The 22756-nt window shown below is 38.3% G+C and overlaps 2 non-coding genes across 2 annotated transcripts; one reads left to right on the top strand and one right to left on the bottom strand.

Annotated features, from left to right (window-relative positions):
- Positions 1-3286: 3286 nt before the first annotated feature.
- On the bottom strand, positions 3287-3394 carry LOC112761146 (small nucleolar RNA R71). Its single transcript, XR_003181555.1, has one exon. It is a non-coding gene; the product is annotated as a small nucleolar RNA R71 (small nucleolar RNA).
- A 16637-nt stretch (positions 3395-20031) lies between these two features.
- LOC112760545 (small nucleolar RNA R71) lies at positions 20032-20135 on the top strand. Its single transcript, XR_003180980.1, has one exon. It is a non-coding gene; the product is annotated as a small nucleolar RNA R71 (small nucleolar RNA).
- The last annotated feature ends 2621 nt before the right edge of the window (positions 20136-22756 follow it).

A 22756-nucleotide genomic window follows, 5' to 3' on the forward strand; every position in this document is an offset into this window, starting at 1 on the left:
CCTCTTTGGAGTCCTTTTAGGTTCCGGATCAGCTTCAACAAGAATGTTCTTATTCTTGCTCCTGATCATATGAAAAAGAAGAGAACAGAAAAGAAGATGAATCCTCTATGTCACAGTATAGAGATTCCTTTATGTGAGTAGAAGAATAGAAGAGTAGAATGAAGAAGAGAGAAGATGAAGAGTTCGAACACAGAGAGGGAGAGAGGGTTCGAATTATAAGAAGAAGAGAAGTGTTAGTAAATAAATAAATAAATAGAAAGAGATGAGAGAGAGAGAATTCGAATTTTAAATTAAAATAAAAAGAAAATATTTTTGTTTTTCTTTTAATTATTGGTTAGTATTCGAGATTTAAGAGAGAAAATAAATTAAAATTAGAAAAAGAATTTTGAAAAAGTGGTTAGTGATTTTCGAAAATTGGAGAGAGAAAAGTAGTAAGGTAGTTTTGAAAAAGATAAGAAATAGTAAAACAAACAAAAAGTTAAGTAGTTAATTGAAAAAGATTTGAAAATCAATTTTGAAAAAAAATAGGAAGTTAGAAAAAGATTTTGAAATTAAGTTTTGAAAAAGATATGATTGAAATCTTATTTTGAAAAAGATTTGAAAAGGGAATTAAAAAGATTTGATTTTTGAAATTAAAGTTGATTACTTGACTAACAAGAAACTAAAAGATATGATTCTAGAGTTTAAAAATTGATCCTTTCTTAGTAGGCAAGTAACAACTTGAAAATTTTTTGACTCAAAACATTAATTGTTAGCATTAATTTTAAAATAAGAAAAAGATTTTAAAAATTGATTTTGAAAATTTTCGAAAATAATTAAAAAATAAAAAAGATTTGATTTTTGTAAAAGATTTGAAAAAGATAGAATTTTTAATTTGAAATTTTGACTTGACTACCAAGAAACAACTAAATTTTAAAATTCTTTGACTAAATCAATTCAAAATTTCGAAATTTATGAGAGGAATAAGGGAAAGATATTATTTTTTATTTTTGAATTTTTAATGAGGAAAGAGAAAAACATCAAAATGAAACATGACATAAAAATTATGAATCAAAACAAGAAAAATATGCAAGAACACTTTGAATGTCAAGATGAACACCAAGAACACTTTGAAGATCATGATGAACATCAAGAACATATTTTTGAAAATTTTTAAGAAAAGAAAGACATGTAAGACAGCAAACTTAAAAATTTTTAAACTATAGACATTAATAAGTCAAGAATGCATATGAAAAATAAGAAAAGACACAAAACAAGGAAATGTAAAGATCAAACAAAGACAATCATCAAGAACAACTTGAAGATCAACGAAGAACACATGCATGAATTTTCGAAAATTTTGAGAAAAGTTAAAACATGCAATTGACACCAAACTTAAAATTTGACACTAGACTCAAATAAGAAACACAAAATTTTTTGTTTTTATGATTTTATTAATTTTTTGGATTTTTTGAAATTATTTTGAAAAAAAGAAAATAAATAAATTCAAAATTTTTAATAGGAATTCCAGGAATCATACAATGTTAGTCTAAAGATCCGGTCCAAAAATTTAGACATGGCTTAATAGGCAGCCAAGCTTTATGTGAAAGCTTCGGTCCAAAAGATTAGACATGGCCAATGGCCAGCCAAGCTTCAGCAGAGCATTAGTTACAACAGCCATATTGATGGGAATAAAAAAGCTCCTACAATGATAAGTGGAAGCTTCTTTCCAAAAGAATTTAGACATGGCTTGACAGCCAGCCAGGCTTCAACAGATCATGATGAAACTCTAGAATTCATTCTTAAAAATTCTGAAGAACACAAATTTTTTTTTTGAATTTTTCGAAAACTATAATTTTTTTGTATTATTTTTCGAAAATAAAATTAAAAATAAAATGTTTAAACATAAAATAAAATTACCTAATCTGAGCAACAAGATAAACCGTCAGTTGTCTAAACTCGAACAATCCCCGGCAACGGTGCCAAAAACTTGGTACGGCAGAATCGTGATCTCAACACTTCTTCACAACTCCGCGCAGCTGACCAGCAAGTGCACTGGGTTGTCCAAGTAATACCTTACGTGAGTAAGGGTCAATCCCATAGAGATTGTTGGCTTGAAGCAAGCTATGGTCATCCTTGTGAATCTCAGTCAGGCGGATTCAAATGGTTATGAGATTTTGATTATTAAAATATAAATAAAACAGAAAATAAAATAGAGATACTTATGTAATTCATTGGTGGGAATTTCAGATAAGCGTCTAGAGATGCTTTGTTGTTTCTGAACTTCTGCTTTCCTACTGCCTTCTTCCAACCATGCGTTACCTCCTTCCATGGCAAGCTGTATGATCCTCTCGGATGAAAACAAATCCATATGCACTGTCACCGCACGGCTAATCATCTGTCGGTTTCTGCTAGCGTCGGAATAGGACCATTGTCCTTTTGCACACTGTCACTGCGCCCAACATTCGCAAGTTTGAAGCTCGTCATAGTCATCCCTTCCTAGATCCTACTCGGAATACCACAGACAAGATTTAGACTTTCCGGATCTCAGGAATGCTGCCAATGGTTCTAGCCTATACCACGAAGATACTAATCTCACGGACTCGGTCCGTGTATTAGATATCAAAGAGAGTATATTCCAGCTATCATCCAATGACTACGTTGAACATCATGTAGATCGCTTTGTGGTTGTCAGGCACGCGATCTTGGCTAAGCGAGTAACGAAGATTGGGTGATTGTCATGGGTCACCCCTTCATTCTGATTTAACTGAATTAAGAACAAGAGTATATCTTGGAGAAGAAGTAGGCATGAATTGAAGGAAAAACAATAGTACTTGCATTAATTCATGAAGAACAACAGAGCTCCACACCTTAATCTATGGGGTGTAGAAAATCCACCATAGAAAATACATAAGTGAAAGGTCTAGGCATGGCCGTGAGGAGAGTTTTGGAATCATACATCAATCCAAATCCAGGAAATTATGGCAGCAGCATTCAAAAGCCAACTATCCATGCTAATAATTTCGAATTGAAGCCTCAGCTCATAACTCTTGTGCAAAACAACTGTTCTTTTGGAGGAAGTGCCCAAGAGGACCCTAATGAGCATCTCACTAAATTCCAAAGGATATGTGACATGGTTAAATCTAATGGTGTTCATCCTGACACATATAGATTGCTACTGTTTTCATTTTTTTTGAGGGACAAAGCATCAAAATGGCTGGAGTCATTTCCCAAGGAAAGCTTGACCACCTGGGAAGATGTAATGAATAGATTCTTAACAAGGTTCTACCCTCCACAAAAAGTAAACAGGCTGAGAACTGAAGTGTAGACATTCAGACAGCAGGATGGTGAGACTATTTTTGAAACCTGGGAGAGATTCAAAGATTTGACAAGGAAATGCTCCCCTGATATGTTTAATGAGTGGGTGAAAATTTATATCTTTTATGAAGGGCTGAATCATGAATCAAAAAAGGCTGTAGACCACTCATCTGGAGGTTCCCTAAACAAGAAGAGGACCATTGAAGAAGCCATTGATGTTATAGAGATAGTGGCTGACAATGAGTATTTTTATGCCTCAGATAGGAGCAACAACAGGGGAGTCTTGGAATTAAACCATATGGATGCAATCCTGGCCCAGAATGAGATGATTACCAAGCAACTGGCTGAATTGACCAAGCAAATGGAGAAGAATCAGGCTGCAGCCATCCACACTCAACTATCACCTCAAGGAAAGTTGGAGACAGAAGAAGGAGTTAACTGGGAGGAAGCTAATTACCTTGGAAACTCATCTAGGCAAGCTAATGATCCATACTCTAAAACTTATAAATCTGGTTGGAGGAACCACCCAAACTTTGGGTGGAAAAACCAACAAAATCAAAGCCAAGACCACAGACCCCATAATCCTAACCAGTATAACAACTCCACTCACCAAAACTCCAACCAAAAACCATACCAGACCATACAAAATACTTATTCACAGCTACCATACCAAAGCCACAATAACCAATCTCAACACCCTAATTTCAACCAACCATCACCACATGATGAGGACAGAATGGCCAAAATGGAAGCAATACTTGCAAACCTTTGCAAGGAGTCTGAAGACATGAAGAAATTCAGGGAAGAAGTGAGAGGTAGTATAAAGAGCCGAGGAGAGGTTCTTAAGAATCTTGAATCTCAGGTAGGACATCTTTCACAGCAGATTCCGAAGTCCACTGATAGTTTTCCAAGTGACACAGAGAAAAATCCAAGAGGAGAAATAAAGAAGGTGAAATGGGAAGAGTGTAAGACCTTGCAAATGAATAAATTCAGGAAGGAGATGCCAGCAGACCAACAGAGCATAGCCAAGGAAACTCCCAGAGCAACTTGGAGAAAAAGGAACAAGGAAATGGATCTGTACAAAGGAAGGAGTCAACAAGGAAGGAAATTCCGAGACCGTATGTGCCAAAGGCACCATTTTCTCAGAGACTTAAGGGAGATGAAAAAGAAAAGTCATATTCAAGATTCCTAGACATGTTTTACATCTCTCAGTGTCAACATCCCCTTCATCAAAATTCTCCAATAGATGCCCACATACATCAAGTGCATCAAAGAGCTGCTGACCAAGAAAGGAACCTTAAAAGGGGGACAAACAGTGACAATGAACAAGGAATGTAGTGTCCTCATCAAGAAATACGTACTCATGAAGAAAAAAGATCCAGGGAGCTTTCATATTCCATGTGCCATAGGAGAGACAAAAATTGACAGAGGATTTTGTGATCTAGGGGCTAGCATAAATGTGATTTCTCTATCTCTTATGAAGAGGTTGCAAATTAATGAGCTAAGATCCATGAATGTAATCATCCAATTGGCAGATAAAACTCAGAAGCAGGTCGAAGGAGTAGTCGAAAACGTATTGGTGAAATTAGGAAGCTACTTCCTCCCCACTGACTTTGTTGTTCTGGACATGGAGGAAAGCTACCTTCATCCCATTATTCTGGGGAGACCATTTCTAGCCACTGCTAGAGCCCTGATTGATGTGGAACAAGGAGAGCTAATCCTAAGAATACATGATGAACACCTCACTTTCCATGTTTTCAAACTTACATCTGAGTCTGAGTGATAAACCACTATTTTATGGTTTATCTTGTGCTCAATTGAGTGGTTTTTATCAATTCTTTACCCACTTATTCATATGATTTGCATGATTTTTTGTTTTCCTTCCTGATTTTGTGCTATAATTGAAAACATGCTTCTTTGGCCTTATATTTGCTAATATTAATCCTCTCTTATTATCATTCGACGCCTTGATATGTGTGTTAAGTGTTTTCAGGGATTATAGAGCAGGAATGGCTTAGAGGACAGAAAGGAAACATGCAAAAATGGAAGGAACGCACAAAATGGAGTTTTGAAGAAAATGGCAGCGACGTGCACGCATGGATGACGCGGACGTGTGCCTAGCGCAAAACGCAAGCGACGCGCACGCATGGACGATGCAGACGCGTGCCTAGCACAAAACACAAGCGACACGGACGCGTGACTGACGCGTACACGTGACAAGAAAAATCTCCAAACGATGCGCACGCGTGATCCACGCGCACGCGTGATCCACGCGCACGCGTGACGGACGCCACGTGCAGAAAATTGCAGAAGTCACCCCTAGCGATTTCTGAGCCCTTTTTCGGCCTAAATCCAAGCCCAGAAACACAGAATAAAGGCTATAAAGTGGGGAATCCATTCATTCAACATAGATTCCAGAACACACAATTTTTAGGTTTTAGATGTAGTTTTCTATAGAGAGAGGCTCTCTCCTCTCTCTTAGGTTTTAGAATTAGGATTTCTCTTAGAGTATGGTTATTTCTCCAATTCCAGATTCAATGTTCCTTTAATTTATGTTTCTCTTCTACTTTTATTTATTCTAATACTTTTACTTGTTAATTACTTACGTTGCCAAATTGGCTTATGAACCTTCCCATGTTAGATTTGAATTTATGTTTAAATGCAATTTGAGGTATTTTAGATTTATGATTGCTTTCTTCTATTTATGATATAAATAATTTAGATTTTCCCCCTTTGCTTTGGTTGAGTAATTGGTGACACTTGAGTTATCAAACTCAGCTGTTGATTGAAAATTGAAATTTGCTGATTGATTTAGATCCCTCTAAAGCTAGTCTTTCCACAGGAGTTGACTAGGACTTGAGGAATCAAATTGATTAGTCCACTTGACTTTCCTTTATTTAGTAAGGGTTAACTAAGTGGGAGCAATAAACAATTCTCATCACACCTGATAAGGATAACTAGGATGGAATTTCCAGTTCTTATACATTGCAATGGTTTTGATGATAATTAATTTACTTTCTTGCTAGTTTATTTTTCCTGTTCACTATTCAAAAACCCCAAAAAGATAATCTTCCATAACCAATAATAAATCACACCTCCCTGCAATTCCTTGAGAGATGACCTGAGGTTTAAATACTTCGGTTATAAATTTTATTGGGTTTTGTTACTTGTGACAACCAAACTTTTGTACGAAAGGATTCTTTTTGGTTTAGAAACTATACCTACAACGTGATTATTTTTATAAAATTCCAGACCACATAAAAATCAGTTCGTCAAAATGGCGTTGTTGCCGGGGAATTTCAAACATGTGCCCTATTATTGGTTATTGTAAATATTTTATTTTGCTTGTTTATTTCTTTTTATTTTTGTTTTTAATTTTTATTAGTTACTATGAGTTCTCACCTCCGTCGCTTTGAGTTTGGTTCTATTGTTGTTGAAAGGAATGGAAGCTATAACAGGAACATGCGTCAAGGTCAAAACAATCACAGATGGAAGGAGCCACGAGGATCTGATCAACCCTTTCGGCAACAACACTTTCCAAAGTACCAGGGACAACGACCATTCTACGATGCACACCCAGACAATAGTTATGGTGGACCCCTTCGTGATAACCCACCTCCACCTTATTACTATGGTCAAGAGCGATTCCGAGGTGTATACCAAGATGATAGATATGGTGGACCCCCTTGTAGTTACCAACAAGCCCCATCGTATGCCTATGAACCACCTCCTCAACATAGCTTCGAACCACCATACTCACAAGCCAATCACAACCATTCACCTCCATATGACCCTAACCTTTATCCACCCAAATTCCAATCCAATTACTCCCAAGAACCACCACTTCCATATGCACCATGTCCATATCCATCGACCCAAGAATCACAAGCTCGCCTCAAGGAAACAGTAAATCAATTTCATGCAACCCTTCATCAACTGGAACGAGCGATAAATCAATTAGCTTCCCGATGTTCGGGCACTCAAGAGACTCCCATGGCTTCATGTGGAGACTCTAATGAAGAACATAGCATGAAGGAGACACTAGAAGCTCCGATTGACAGTACGGAGCATGACTTTGTACTGGAACAAGTAGAGGAAGCTGAAATTATCAAGGAAGAAGAATTGGTTGAACACTTAGGGGACGCTGAACCTCCATATGAATCAAGAATTGTGGAGAATTCTACCCAGAAATTTGCAATTGATGCTAAGGAGGATAGTGCACAACCTCCAAGGCATGTATCTTATGAAGAACTGGACGAAACAGATCAAGAAGCAATTTTCCTTGGTAATGATGATCATGAATCAAGCTCTCCTAGTGATGAACTTGCAGCCATAATTGAATTCTTTGAGACTGAAGAATCTGCCCCAAGTGAATATGAAGATGATGTGGAGGTAGACTTTTCTCAACCTCCAACTTATTACTTGAGTGATGAGGAAGAAATTGAAGACTTTGATCAAGACGATGTTGCAATTGAAGAGGTTTATTAGGAAATGGAAGAATTCACAAAGGAGTACAAGGAAGTAGAGCTTGAAGAACCACTGGAAACACCTCTCCCAAGGTCATTACCACCTAATACAAACTTCAAGTGGGTAAAATCCTTAGCCTTTATCTTTACCTTTCCACTTGAATATGGTTTGCTTGAAACCGATGGCCAGCTTAGAGCTTTTTATGGCTTTAAGAGTAAGAGGGAGATGGTTAGCAATAGAAGTTGGCATCCAAAGTTCAATAAGGTTCCACGCTCAAAATGGAAGTGCAAGGATTGGTATAGAGCTCGATTGAATGAATGTCGGAAGAAGTTTGGGCATCTCAGTGGAATTTCAGGTTGTGTACCGCCCAGTTGGAATAATGAAGATAAAAGCGAAGGCAGTTATAAAAGTAAGGTTTGGGATCCTGGAATTTATCCTGACAATCAATACTCCTGGAGCCTGAAAACCTACTTTAACTTGCTCAAAGGCTTTACATGCCTAGTTTGGGACCCCAGAGGCTATTGGAATTGCAAACGTTGGTGGAGATTTTTGGATGAGTTCAAGCACAAGCCACCATAACAGGGAGCTCAACAAATGTCCTACTTAAGGACTTTAACTAAAAGTGCTAGGTGGGAGACAACCCACCACGGTATGATCGTTCCTTTTTCAATTTTAATTTTATTTCATTTTGTTTGTTTTTAGTTTCATTTTATTTTATGTTATCTTATTTTTCCTAGAATCATTCATAACATCTGCATCAGCATCTGCATCATGCATTCTACATATTCAAAAAAAAAAAAGAAGTGCATTCCACGCGTGCGCGTGAATCACGTGCACACGTCACATGCGACGCTAAACCTTACAGAAAGTTACGCGGGAGCATGGCTGGAGGCGTGCTTTAGGCACAAACACGCCCACGCGTGCACGTCTTTGACGCGTTCGTATCAATTACAAAATCAGCCTTCCAAGCGTACACGTCACCCATGCGTACGCGTGACCCTACAAATCGGTGTAAAGAGGTGTCAGGCCGAAAGTTGTACTGGCCTGATGTGGGCACTGTGCCCAAGGCACAAAATACCCATGCGTATGCGTCCCTGACGCGTGCGCGCCATTTTCAAATTCTGATCACTCACACGTACGCGTCAATGACGCGCACGTGTCACATGTTATTTTGGCACACACCCCAAGACAAACAGAGAGTTGTGCGCGCGCAAGGATGCCTTCGCGCGAGTAGCACAAACACGGTCACGCGTGTGCGTGACCGACTGATAAACCCTATTTGTAGGGTTTATCTTATGCTTCATTTAGGGGATTTTATCACCTTTTACCCACATTTATTCAATGAAATAGCATGGTTTCATGATTGTCTTCCAATTTGTACTTAAGTGTGAAAACATGCTCTCTAGGTCCTTAACTAGCTAAATTTGACTCACCTTTGATTCTACTAGATGCCTTGATTTGTTTGTTAAGTGGTTTTAGGTTGAAAAAGGATAGGAATGGATCAAAGGAGTGAAGATGAAAGCATACAAAGTAGAGAAATGATGGAAAAACCAAAGAATTGGAAATGTGCATCCACGCGCACGTGAATGGTACGCGCACGCGTGGATTGCGAAAACTTCAAGGGGCGCACACGCGCACTGTACGCATACGCGCCGATGGGCGCACGTGATTTTTTAAAATAGAAAACGTGCCCAACGATTTTTGAGAGCTGTGGGGCCCAATTTCAACCAACTTTGGCGCCAAAATGCATATAAGGACCAAGGATTGAAGGGGGAAGGCATCATCACTCATTTTTGACTCATTCTACTCATTAGTTTAGCTTTAGGTTAGTTTTAGAGAGAGAAGCTCTCACTTCTCTCTAGGATTAGGAGTAGGTTTTAGATCTAGATTAGAAATTCTTAGATCTAGTTTAATTTCATGCTTTGATTTACTTTTCCTTTGCAATTTCTTCTTCTTCTACCTTTCCTCTCTCTAGTTTAGCATTTGATTCATGTAATTCTTTACTTTTATGTTCATGCACTTTTGTTTCTTCTATTTTCCTTTAATGCAATTTATGATTCATGTCCCTTTATTGTTCAATTGAATTGTTGTTGTTTAATTCCTTGCAATTGAATAGTGTAGATTTACTTTCCTAGCAATTTTACTATGCTTTCCTTTTATGCCTTCCAAGTGTTTGATAAAATGCTTGGTTGGATTTTAGAGTAGAATTTTGTGTTCTTGGCTTGAGAAGGTAACTTAGGAACTCTTGAGTCACTAATGTCCAAGTAATTGACGATTGGGAGCCATTAACGCTAGATCTCACTATTTGATTTGGTGGAGAACTAGGACTTATGGTCTTGGATTGACATAGCTCACTTGACTTTCCTTTATTAGTTAGAGGATGACTTAGTGGGATTGATCCTTGCCCATTCTCATGTTGTGGTTAGTGATTAGGATAGAGATCCTTGACCACCAACCTTTGCCCAGACCTTTTTAGTTGTTAGTTTATTTTCATTGCCATTTACTTTTCATGTTTCTTATCCAAAAACCCCAAAATACCTCATAACTAATAACAAGACACTTCATTGCGATTCCTAGGGAGAACTACCCGATGTTTAAATACTTCGGTTTATAGATTTTAGGGGTTTGTACTTGTGACAAACAAATTTTTGTATGAAAAGATTATTGTTGGTTTAGGAACTTTACTTGCAACGAGAACTTATTGTGAATTCTAAACCGTCAAAAGTCCTCTCATCAAAATGGCACCGTTGCCGGGGAATTGCAATGGTGTTGTGTTATTGGTTATTGTATATATGTGAATATTGTGAATATGTTTGCCTTTTGCTTCTTTGTTAGTTCTTGCTAGTTTTAGGATTTGGTTTTCTTTGTTTCTTATTTGATTTTATTTTCATTTTCTATTGCTATCATGAATTCTCACTTTGGCTATGAGTTTGGTTCTCACTATGTTGTAGGAAATGAGGACTATAATGAGAATGTGTATCAAGGATGGGATAACCAAAGGTGGGAGGAGCCATATGCATATGATTAATCTTCATGGCAACAACCTCCACCAATGCACTATGAAGAAGAGTCATTCTATGATGCATATCAATCCAATGGCTATGGTGAATCTCCTTGTGACTTTCAAGAACCACCACCATATGCCTATGAGCCATATCCTCAACATGAACCTCAACCATACTCACAAGCCTCTTTTCACCAAGCACTTCCATATGATCTTAATTCATATCCACCATACCAACCTCCTTTTGAACTATATGAGCCATACATGGAACCACCATTCCAAGATCACTACTCCCAAGAATCATCTCAATACAAACTACCACATCCTTACCAAGAAGAACCACCTTTCTATTATGAACCCTTTCTCCAAGATAATGAACCCTCTTATCCATCCCAACCCTCAATGGATGAAACCCTTAGCCTTATACTTCAAGGGCAAGGAGAAATGCAAAGGGAGACACTAGAATTTGTGGCTACCTTGATCAAGGTAGTAAGCATTTTAACCTCCCAATATTTGAGCACTCAAAACACTCCCATGGTCACATGTGGAGAATCAATTGAAAAGCATAAGGGGAGATTGGAAACTCCGGTGGAAAATGAGGGATGCTATTTTGTATTAGAGCAATTGAAGGAGCCTATGATCATTAAAGAAAAGGAAGAAGTGGTTGAAGACTTAGGAGATACAAAACCTCCTTGGGAACCTAAAGTTGCAGAGAACCTCTCCAAGAAGAGTGAATTTGATGTTGAGGAGGAGAGTGCACAACCTCCAAAACAATATTTGAATGAAGACTTGAAGGGAATGAAGCAATAATTGAGTTCCCTTGGTGATGAAGACCATGCATCCAAACTTCTTGGTGGTGAATCCTTTGAATTTGAAGAACCTTCTCCCAATGAGATGGAAAGCAATGTGGAGGTAGATTTCTCTCAACCTCCCATTTATTATTTGAGTGATGGAGAAGAGTTGGATGAAATTGATGAACAAATGATCGAAAGTGAAGACGTTTGTGAAGAGGCGGAGGCAATCAAGGAAGCATATAAGGGAGTGGAGCTTGCAAGGACATTAGAGATACCTCTCCCCAAGCCATCACCATCCATTCTTTCATTCAAGTGGGTAAATTCCTTATACTTGAGCTTTATTATTCCCCTTGAATATGGATTGCTTGAGACGGATGGTCAACTTAGATATATTTGTGGCTTTAAGAGCAAGAGGGAGATGGTTGTGGTGACATGTTCAAAGCTTATTAGCAAGGGTTGGTATAGACCTAACTTGCATGGGTCTAGGATGATGTTTGGTCACTCTATTGAGAATTCATCGTGCACACCACCCGGATGGACTAATAATGATGATCCACTTCAAGACGGGTGTGAAAATAAAGTGTGGGATCCCGGATCCCAAGACGAGGATCAACTTTGGGAGCCCTAAGCTTGTGAAGAACTCCATCAACACTTGGTGCAACAAATAAGAAAACTTGGGGCACAATGGAGAACCAAGCATTGGTAGGAGTTCCAAGAAGAATTCAAGCACAAGCCACCTTGAGAGGAGCTCCCCATAAGTCCAACTTAAGGACAATAAACAAAAGTGTTAGGTGGGAGACACCCCACCATGGTAACTTCTTTTCATTTTTTCTTTTTGTACATATTGGTAATTAGTTTAAATTTATGCTTTTGGTTGATTTGTTGAGTATAATTGATAGTTTAGTATGTTAAATAAGGTTTTAAGGTGTTTTGGTAGTGTTTGGAGGTTTGGAATGCTTGGATTGGTGCAAAAACATAGAAAAAAAAAAAACAGAGCACCATCCGCGCGTATGCGCACTGCGCGCGTACGCGTGCATCAAGCATTTTCGCCTACCCATGTGGACGCGCCATGTACGCGTACGCGTGGATTGAGAAATTCCACCCCAAGCCAAAAACTCGAGAGTTGTGCGAACGTTGCGCGCGCATTGTGCCTTTCGCACAAACCAACTCGTGCGTACGCGCACATGACGCATACGCGCCACTCTCGAAATAAGCCATCCGCGTGCACGCGTCATGTACGCGTACGCGTCGCATCCATTAAACCATCATCCGCGCGCGCGCACCTTGCGCGCGTACGCATGGATGTCCTTCCTTCAACATATTTCTTTTCTTCTCCTCTTTCCATTTCTTTCTTTCTCCTTTCTTCTTCCCTTCTTCTACCCCTCATCCAACACTCCCAAGCACCATTGATAACCATTTATTTTAGTTAGTTAATCAGTTAGTTAGTTAGTTGATTAGTTAGTTTTAGTTGGTTTTCATTTTATTTTATCTTTTTCATTGTAAGGGTTAGATTGTTATTCTTGTTTACCATTAATTGCTGTTGAGTATTAAAAAGGGGTGTTATCTTAACATCATTATGTTTATATACTTTGTTGAATTCTATTGTTGAGGTTATATTTTGCTACTTGGTTTTGATTTTTTCATGCTTACCTTTTAAGAATACCAAGTGATGAGAATTGCCTTCGAGCTTGTAACTCTTCTTGAATTGCATAATTTGGCCAACATGTATTTTTGAGGTTATATTTTGCTACTTGGTTTTGATTTTTTCATGCTTACCTTTTAAGAATACCAAGTGATGAGAATTGCCTTCGAGCTTGTAACTCTTCTTGAATTGCATAATTTGGCCAACATGTATTTTTGAGGTTATATTTTGCTACTTGGTTTTGATTTTTTCATGCTTACCTTTTAAGAATACCAAGTGATGAGAATTGCCTTCGAGCTTGTAACTCTTCTTGAATTGCATAATTTGGCCAACATGTAATTTCAATCCTTTTCCTCGATTAGGCAATCTCTTGATGGATGTTGTGCATTTATCTTAATGCAGTGTATTTGGTGCACGAAATTGTGATAATCAATGGCGCCAACAACTTGGTACGCACAATTGTAATCTCAACTCTTTGTCACAACTCCGCACAACTAACCAGCAAGTGCACTGGGTCGTCCAAGTAATAAACCTTACGTGAGTAAGGGTCGATCCCACGGAGACTGTCGGCTTGAAGCAAGCTATGGTCATCTTGTAAATCTCAGTCAGGCGGATTCAAATGGTTATGGAGAATTGATAATTAAAAGATGAATAAAACATAAAATGGGATAGAGATACTTATGTAATTCATTGGTGAGAATTTCAGATAAGCGTATGAAGATGCTTTGTTCCTCCTAAACTTCTACTTTCCTATTGCCTTCATCCAATCATTCATTCTCCTTTCCATGGCAAGCTTTATGTTGGGCATCATCGTTGTCAATGGCTACTTCCCGTCCTCTCAGTGAAAATGTTCCAAATGCGCTGTCACCGCACGGCTAATCAGCTGTTGGTTCTCGATCATGTTGGAATAGGATCCATTGATCCTTTTGCGTCTGTCACACGCCCAACACTCGCGAGTTTGAAGCTCGTCACAGTCATCCCTTCCCAGATCCTACACGGAATACCACAGACAAGGTTTAGACTTTCTGGACCTCAGAAATGGCCGCCAATAATTCTAGCCTATACCACGAAGGTTCCAATCTTAGATTAGAAACCCAAGAGATACACATTCAAGCTATTGCAAGTAGAACAGAGGTGGTTGTCAGGCATGTGTTCATAGGTGAGAATGATGATGAGTGTCACAGATCATCACATTCATCAAGTTGAAGAACGAGTGTATATCTTAGAGAAGAATTAGGCGTGAATTGAATAGAAAAACAGTAGTACTTTGCATTAATTCATGAAGAACAGCAGAGCTCCACACCTTAATCTATGGTGTGTAGAAACTCTACCGTTGAAAATACATAAGAACAAAAGGTCTAGGCATGCCGAATGGCCAGCCTCCCAAAGCAGGAACATACAAGTTCCAAGATGAAAAGTATGATAAAGTGTATAAAATACAATAGCAAAAGGTCCTATTTGTAGAAAACTAGTAACCTAGGGTTTACAGAAATGAGTAAATGATGCAGAATCCACTTCCAGGCCCACTTGGTGTGTGCTTGGGCTGAGCATTGAAGCTTTCACGTGTAGAGACTTTTCTTGGAGTTAAACGCCAGCTTTTGTGCCAGTTTGGGCGTTTAACTCCAGCTTTTATGCCAGTTCTGGCGTTTTGACGCCAGAATTTCTATGCTGACTTGGAACGCCAGTTTGGGCCATCAAATCTTAGGCAAAGTATGGACTATTATATATTGCTGGAAATCCCAGAATGTCTACTTTCCAACGCAATTGAGAGTGCGCCACTTTGGCTTATGTAGCTCCAGAAAATCTACTTCGAGTGCAGGGAGGTCAGAATCCAACAGCATCTGCAGTCCTTTTTCAGCCTCTGAATCAGATTTTTGCTCAGGTCCCTCAATTTCAGCCAGAAAATACCTGAAATCACAGAAAAACACACAAACTCATAGTAAAGTCTAGAAATGTGATTTTTATTTAAAAACTAATAAAAATATAATGAAAACTAACTAAAATATACTAAAAACATACTAAAAACAATGCCAAAAAGTGTATAAATTATCCGCTCATCACAACACCAAACTTAAATTTTTGCTTGTCCCCAAGCAACTGAAAATAAAATAGGATAAAAAGAATAGAATATACAATGAATTCCAAAAACATCTATGAAGATCAGTTTTAATTAGATGAGCGGGGCAATTAGCTTTTTGCTTCTGAACAGTTTTGGCATCTCACTTTATCCTTTTGAAGTTCAGAATGATTGGCATCTATAAGAACTCAGAATTCAGATAGTGTTATTGATTCTCCTAGTTAAGTATGTTGATTCTTGAACACAGCTACTTTATGAGTCTTGGCCGTGACCCTAAGCATTTTGTTTTCCAGTATTACCACCGGATACATAAATGCCACAGACACATAACTGGGTGAACCTTTTCAGATTATGACTCAGCTTTGCTAGAGTCCCCATTTAGAGGTGTCCAGAGCTCTTAAACACACTCTTTTTGCTTTTGGACCACGACTTTAACCGCTCAGTCTCAAGTTTTCACTTGACACCTTCACGCCACAAGCACATGGTCAGGGACAGCTTGGCTTAGCCGGTTAGGCCAGGATTTTATTCTTGTGGGCCCTCCTATCCACTGATGCTCAAAGCCTTGGATCCTTTTTATTTTACCCTTGCCTTTTGGTTTAAAGGGCTATTGGCTTTTTCTGCTTGCTTTTTCTTTTTCTTTTTCTTCTTTTTTTTAGCCATATTTTTTTTGCAAGCTTTTCCCTGCTTTTTCTTGCTTCAAGAATCAATTTTGTGATTTTTCAGATTATCAAATAACATTTCTCCTTTTCTATCATTCTTTCAAGAGCCAACAATTTTTAACATTCATGAACAACAAATTCAAAAATATGCATTGTTCAAGCATTCATTCAGAAAGACAAAAGTATTGCCACCACATCAAAATAACTAAACTGTTTTAAAATTCGAAATTCATGCACTTCTTTTTCTTTTTCAATTGAAAACATTTTCCATTTAAGAAAGGTGATGGATTCATTTTCATAGCTTTAAGGCATAGACACTTAGACACTAGTGATCATGTAATAAAGACACAAACATAAATAAACATAAAGCATAGAAATTCAAAAAACAGAAAATAAAGAACAAGGAAATTAAAGAACGGATCCACCTTAGTGATGGCGGCTTGTTCTTCCTCTTGAAGATCTTATGGAGTGCTTGAGCTCCTCAATATCTCTTCCTTGCCTTTGTTGCTCCTCTCTCATAACTCTTTGGTCTTCTCTAATTTCATGGAGGAGGATAGAATGCTCTTGGTGCTCCACCCTTAGTTGTCCCATGTTGGAACTTAATTCTCCTAGGGAGGTGTTGATTTGCTCCCAATAGTTTTGTGGAGGAAAATGCATCCCTTGAGGTATCTCAGGAATTTCATGATGAGGAATTTCCTCATGCTCTTGTCCATGAGTGGGATCTCTTGTTTGCTCCATCCTTTTCTTAGTGATAGGCTTGTCCTCATCAATGAGGATGTCTTCCTCTATGTCAATTCCAGCTGAATTACAGAGGTGACAAATGAGATGAGGAAGGCTAACCTTGACAGAGTAGAGGACTTGTCCGCCACCTTGTAGAGTTCTAGAGATATAACCTCATGAACTTCTACTTCCTCTCCAATCATGATGCTATGGATCATGATAGCCCGGTCTATAGTAACTTCAGACCGGTTGCTCGTGGGAATGATTGAGCGTTGGATGAACTCCAACCATCCCCTAGCCACGGGCTTGAGGTCATGCCTTCTTAGTTGAACCGGCTTCCCTCTTGAATCTCTCTTCCATTGAGCGCCCTCTTCACAAATGTCTATGAGGACTTGGTCTAACCTTTGATCAAAGTTGACCCTTCTAGTGTAGGGGTGTGCATCTCCTTGCATCATTGGCAAGTTGAATGCCAACATTACATTTTCCGAACTGAAATCTAAGTATTTCCCCCGAACCATTGTAAGCCAATTTTTAGGGTCCGGGTTCACACTTTGATCATGGTTCTTGGTGATCCATGCATTGGCATAGAACTCTTGAACCATTAAGATTCTGACTTATTGAATGGGGTTGGTGAGAACTTCCCAACCTCTTCTTCGAATCTCATGTCGGATCTCCGGATATTCACCCTTTTTGAGCTTGAAAGGGACCTCGGGGATCACTTTCTTCTTGGCCACAACTTCATAGAAATGGTCTTGATGCACCTTTGAGATGAATCTCTCCATCTCCCATGACTCAGAGGGGGAAGCTTTTGCCTTCCCTTTCCTCTTTCTAGAGGTTTCTCTGGCCTTAGGTGCCATAAATGGTTATGGAAAAACAAAAAGTAACGCTTTTACCACACCAAACTTAGAAGGTTTGCTCGTCCTCAAGCAAAAGAAGAAAGAAGAAAGTAGAGGAAGAAGAAATAGAGGAGATGGAGGAGGGTAGTATTTCGTCCAAGGGGGTGAAGTAGTGTTGAAGATGTGTGAAAATGAAGGAGTGAAGATGGGTTTATATAGGAGAAGGGATAGGGTAAGGTTCGGCCATGTATGGGTGGGTTTGAGAGGTAAAGTGGTTTGAATTTGAATGGTGAGGTAGGTGCTGTTTATGATGGGTGGATGTAGATTGGTGAAGGGTTTATGGAGAAGAGGGTAAGATTTGATAGGTGAGGGGTTTTTGGGGAAGAGGTATTGAGTTGATTGGTGAAGTGTATTTGGGGAAGAGTATTATGAAAATGTGTGAAGAAGAGAGAGAGTGAGTTGAGGTTGGTGGGGATCCTGTGGGGTCCACAGATCCTGAGGTGTCAAGGATTTTTCATTCCTGCACCAATTAGGCGTGCAAAACGCCCTCTGCTGCCAATTATGGCGTTAAACGCCAGGCTGCTGCCCATTTCTGGTGTTTAACGCCAGCTTCTTGCCCTTTTCTGGCGTTTACTGGCGTTTAAACACCAGTAGGCTTCTCCTCCAGGGTGTGCTATTTTTCATTCTGTTTTTCAGTTTGTTTTTGCTTTTTCAATTATTTTTGTGACTTCACATGATCATCAACCTATAGAAAACATAAAATAAGAATGGAAAATAGAAATTTAACATAGATAAGTAAAATTTGGGTTGCCTCCCAACAAGCGCTTCTTTAATGTCAGTAGCTTGACAGTGGGCTCTCATGGAGCCTCACAGATACTCAGAGCATGCTGATGGCCTCTCAATACCAAACTTAGAGTTTGGTTGTGGCCTTCCAACACCAAACTTAGAGTTTGAATGTGGGGGTTTTGTTTGACTCTGTATTGAGAGAAGCTTTTCATGCTTCCTCTCCATGGTTACAGAAGGAGATCCTTGAGCTTTAAACACAAGGGAGTCCTCATTCACTTGAAGGACCAATTTTCCTCTGTCAACATCAATCACAGCTTTTGCTATGGCTAGGAAGGGTCTGCCAAGGATGATGGATTCATCCATACACTTCCCAGTGTCTAGGATTATGAAATCAGCAGGGATGTAGTGGTCTTGAAGCTTTACCAAGACATCCTCTACAAGTCCATAAGCCTGTTTTTTTGAATTGTTTGCCATCTCTAGTGAGATTCTTACAGCTTGTACCTCAAAGATCCCTAGCTTCTCCATTACAGAGAGAGGCATAAGGTTTATGCTTGACCCTAGGTCACACAGAGCCTTCTCAAAGGTTATGGTGCCTATGGTACAAGGTATTGAGAACTTTCCAGGATCTTGTCTCTTTAGAGGTAATTTCTGCCTAGTCAAGTCATCCAGTTCTTTGGTGAGCAAGGGGGTTCATCCTCCCAAGTCTCATTACCAAATAACTTGGCATTTAGTTTTATGATTGTTCCAAGGTACTTAGCAACTTGTTCTTCAGTAACATCTTCATCCTCTTCAGAGGAAGAATACTCATCAGAGCTCATGAATGGCAGAAGTAAATTCAATGGAATCTCTATGGTCTCAGTGTGAGCCTCAGATTCCCATGGTTCCTCATTAGGGAACTCCTTGGAGGCCAGTGGACGTCTATTGAGGTCTTCCTCAGTGAAAATCACTGCCTTTCCCTCCTCTATGCATTCGGTTATGTGGGACATGTTTATGGCCTTGCATTCTCTTTTTGGGTTCTCATCTGTATTGCTTGGGAGAGTACTAGGAGGGAGTTCAGTAACTTTCTTACTCAGCTGACCCACTTGTGCCGCCAAATTTCTAATGGAGGATCTTGTTTCAGTCATGAAACTTTGAGTGGTTTTAATTAGATCAGAGACTATGGTTGCTAAGTCAGAATAGCTTTGCTTAGAATTCTCTGTCTGTTGCTGAGAGGATGATGGAAAAGGCTTGCTATTGCTAAACCTATTTCTTCCACCATTATTATTGTTGAAGCCTTGTTAAGGCCTCTGTTGATCCTTCCATAAGAGGTTTGGATGATTTCTCCATGAAGGATTATAGGTGTTTCCATAGGGTTTTCCCATGTAATTCACCTCTTCCATTGCTGGGTTCTCAGGATCATAAGCTTCTTCTTCAGATGAAGCTTCTTTGGTACTGCCTGTTGCTGCTTGCATTCCAGACAGACTTTGAGAAATCATATTGACTTGTTGAGTCAATATTTTGTTCTGAGCCAATATGGCATTCAGAGTATCAATTTCAAGAACTACTTTCTTCTGATTTGTCCCATTATTCACAGGATTCCTTTAAGAAGTGTACATGAATTGGTTATTTGCAACCATTTCAATGAGTTCTTGAGCTTCTGCAGGCGTCTTCTTCAGATGAAGAGATCCTCCAGCAGAGCTGTCCAATGACATCTTGGATAGTTCAGATAGACCATCATAGAAAATACCTATGATGCTCCATTCTGAAAGCATGCCAGAAGGACACCTTCTGATCAATTGCTTGTATCTTTCCCAGGCTTCATAGAAGGATTCACCTTCCTTCTGTCTGAAGGTTTGGACTTCCACTCTAAGCTTGCTCAATTTTTGAGGTGGAAAAAATTTTGCCAAGAAGGCATTGACTAGCTTTTCCCAAGAGTTCAGGCTTTCTTTAGGTTGTGAATCTAACCATGTTCTAGCTCTGTCTCTTACAGCAAAGGGATAAAGCATAAGTCTATAGACCTCGGGATCAACCCCATTGGTCTTGACAGTGTCACAGATTTGCAAGAATTCAGCTAAGAATTGATGAGGATCTTCTAATGGAAGTCCATGAAACTTGCAATTCTGTTGCATTAGAGAAACTAATTGAGGCTTAAGCTCAAAGTTGTTTGCTCCAATGGTAGGGATTGAGATGCTTCTCCCATAGAAGTTAAGAGTAGGTGCAGTAAAGTCACCAAGCGCTTTCCTTGCATTGTTGGCATTGTTGTTGTTTTCGGCTGCCATGTCTTCTTCTTGTTTAAAAAGTTCTGTTAGGTCCTCTATAGAGAGTTGTACTTTAGCTTCTCTTAGCTTTCTCTTCAAGGTCCTTTCAGGTTCAGGATCAGCTTCAACAAGAATGCCTTTGTCCTTGCTCCTGCTCATATGAAAATAGAGGAGAAGAAAATATGGAATCCTCTATGTCACAGTATAGAGATTCCTTGAGGTGTCAGAGGTAAAGAAGAATAGAAGGAGAAGGTAGAGAAGAAAGAATTCGAACTTATCATGAGGGATAGAGTTCGAATTGTGCATTGAGGAGGAGTATTAGTCCATAAATAGAAGGATGTAGGAAGAGGGAAAGAATTTTCGAAAATAAAGTAAAAAGATTTTGAAATAATAAGAGCAATTTTGAAAATTTGGTAATTGATTTTCGAAAACTAAGAGTGGGAAAGAAATTAAGTGATTTTTGAAAAAGATTTTGAAATTAGAAATCAAAAAGATATCATTGAAAATTAATTTTGAAAAAGATGTGATTGAAAAGATATGATTGAGAAGATATGATTGAGAATCAAATTAAAAAGAGAAAGTTTTTAAAATTAAAGTTGATTACTTGACTAAGAAGAAATTAAAAGATATGATTCTAGAATTTAAAATATGATCCTTTCTTAATAGGCAAGTAACAACTAGAAAATTTTGAATTAAATCAATAATTGTAGAAAATATTTTCGAAAATAGTAATAATTAAAAAATGAAAAGAAATTGATTTTGAAAGGATATGATTGAAAAGATATGAATTGAAAAAGATTTAATTTTGAAAAATTATGAAAATTTGAAAAAGATTTGAATTAAAAACAAAATCTTCCCTCTAGTGTCCTCTTGGCATTAAACGCCCAAAATGGCATCCATTCTGGCATTTAACGCCCAAAATGCTACCTTTTTGGGCATTTAACGCCCAGCCAGGTACCCTGGCTGGAGTTTAAACGCCAGTTTTCCTTCTTCATTGGGCATTTTGAACGCCCAGCTTTTTCCGTGTAATTTCCTGCTGAATGTTCTGAATCTTCAATTCTCTGTGTTATTGACTTGAAAAGACACAATTTTGAAATTTTTTTTTGAATTTTTAATGATGAGAAAAAATAATAAAAAGAATGCAACTAAGATCAAATAAACAATGCATGCAAGACACCAAACTTAGAAGTTTGTATACTAAGGACTATAACAAATTGAAAATGCATATGAAAAACAACAAAAGACACAAAATAAGAGAAATTAAAGATCAGAGCTATGGAATCATCAAGAACAGCTTGAAGATCAATGAAGAACATATTACATATATTCGAAAAAATGCAAGAAGAAGAAAGACATGCAATTGACACAAAACTTAAAAATTGACACTAAGATACATAAAATATTTTTTATTTTTATGATTTTATAAAATTTTTTTGTGATTTTTTTGAAAATTATATGGAAAGGAAAATAAAGGGATTCAAAATTTTTAATGAGAATTCCAGGAATCATTGCAATGTTAGTCTAAAGCTCCGGTCTAGGAATTAGACATGGCTTACTAGCCAGCCAAGCTTTCAGTGAAAGCTTCGGTCCAAAACACTAGACATGGCCAATGGCCAGCCAAGCTTTAGTAGATCATTACTTTCAACAGCAAAATTGATAGAAATCAACAAGCTCTTGTGATGATAAGTTGAAATCTCGGTGCAAAAGATTAGACATGGCTTCACAGCCATCCAGACTTCAACAAATCATCATGAAACTCTAGAATTCATTCTTAAAAACTCTGAAGAACAGAATAGAAATTTTTTTTTTATTTTTGAAAATTTTTTCAAAAATAAGAAGTAAAAAGCTTAAACATAAAATAAAATTACCTAATCTAAGCAACAAGATGAACCATCAGTTGTCCAAACTCGAACAATCCCCGGCAACGGCGCCAAAAACTTGGTACACGAAATTGTGATCATCAATGGTGCCAACAACTTGGTACACACAATTGTAATCTCAACTCTTTGTCACAACTCCGCACAACTAACCAGCAAGTGCACTGGGTCGTCCAAGTAATAAACCTTACGTGAGTAAGGGTCGATCCCACGGAGACTGTCGGCTTGAAGCAAGCTATGGTCATCTTGTAAATCTCAGTCAAGAGGATTCAAATGGTTATGGAGAATTGATAATTAAAAGATGAATAAAACATAAAATGGGATAGAGCATTGAAGATTTCATGTGTATAGACTTTTCTT

This window comes from Arachis hypogaea, chromosome 16 (genome assembly GCF_003086295.3).
Source record: "Arachis hypogaea cultivar Tifrunner chromosome 16, arahy.Tifrunner.gnm2.J5K5, whole genome shotgun sequence".
Classification (NCBI taxonomy): domain Eukaryota; kingdom Viridiplantae; phylum Streptophyta; class Magnoliopsida; order Fabales; family Fabaceae; genus Arachis; species Arachis hypogaea.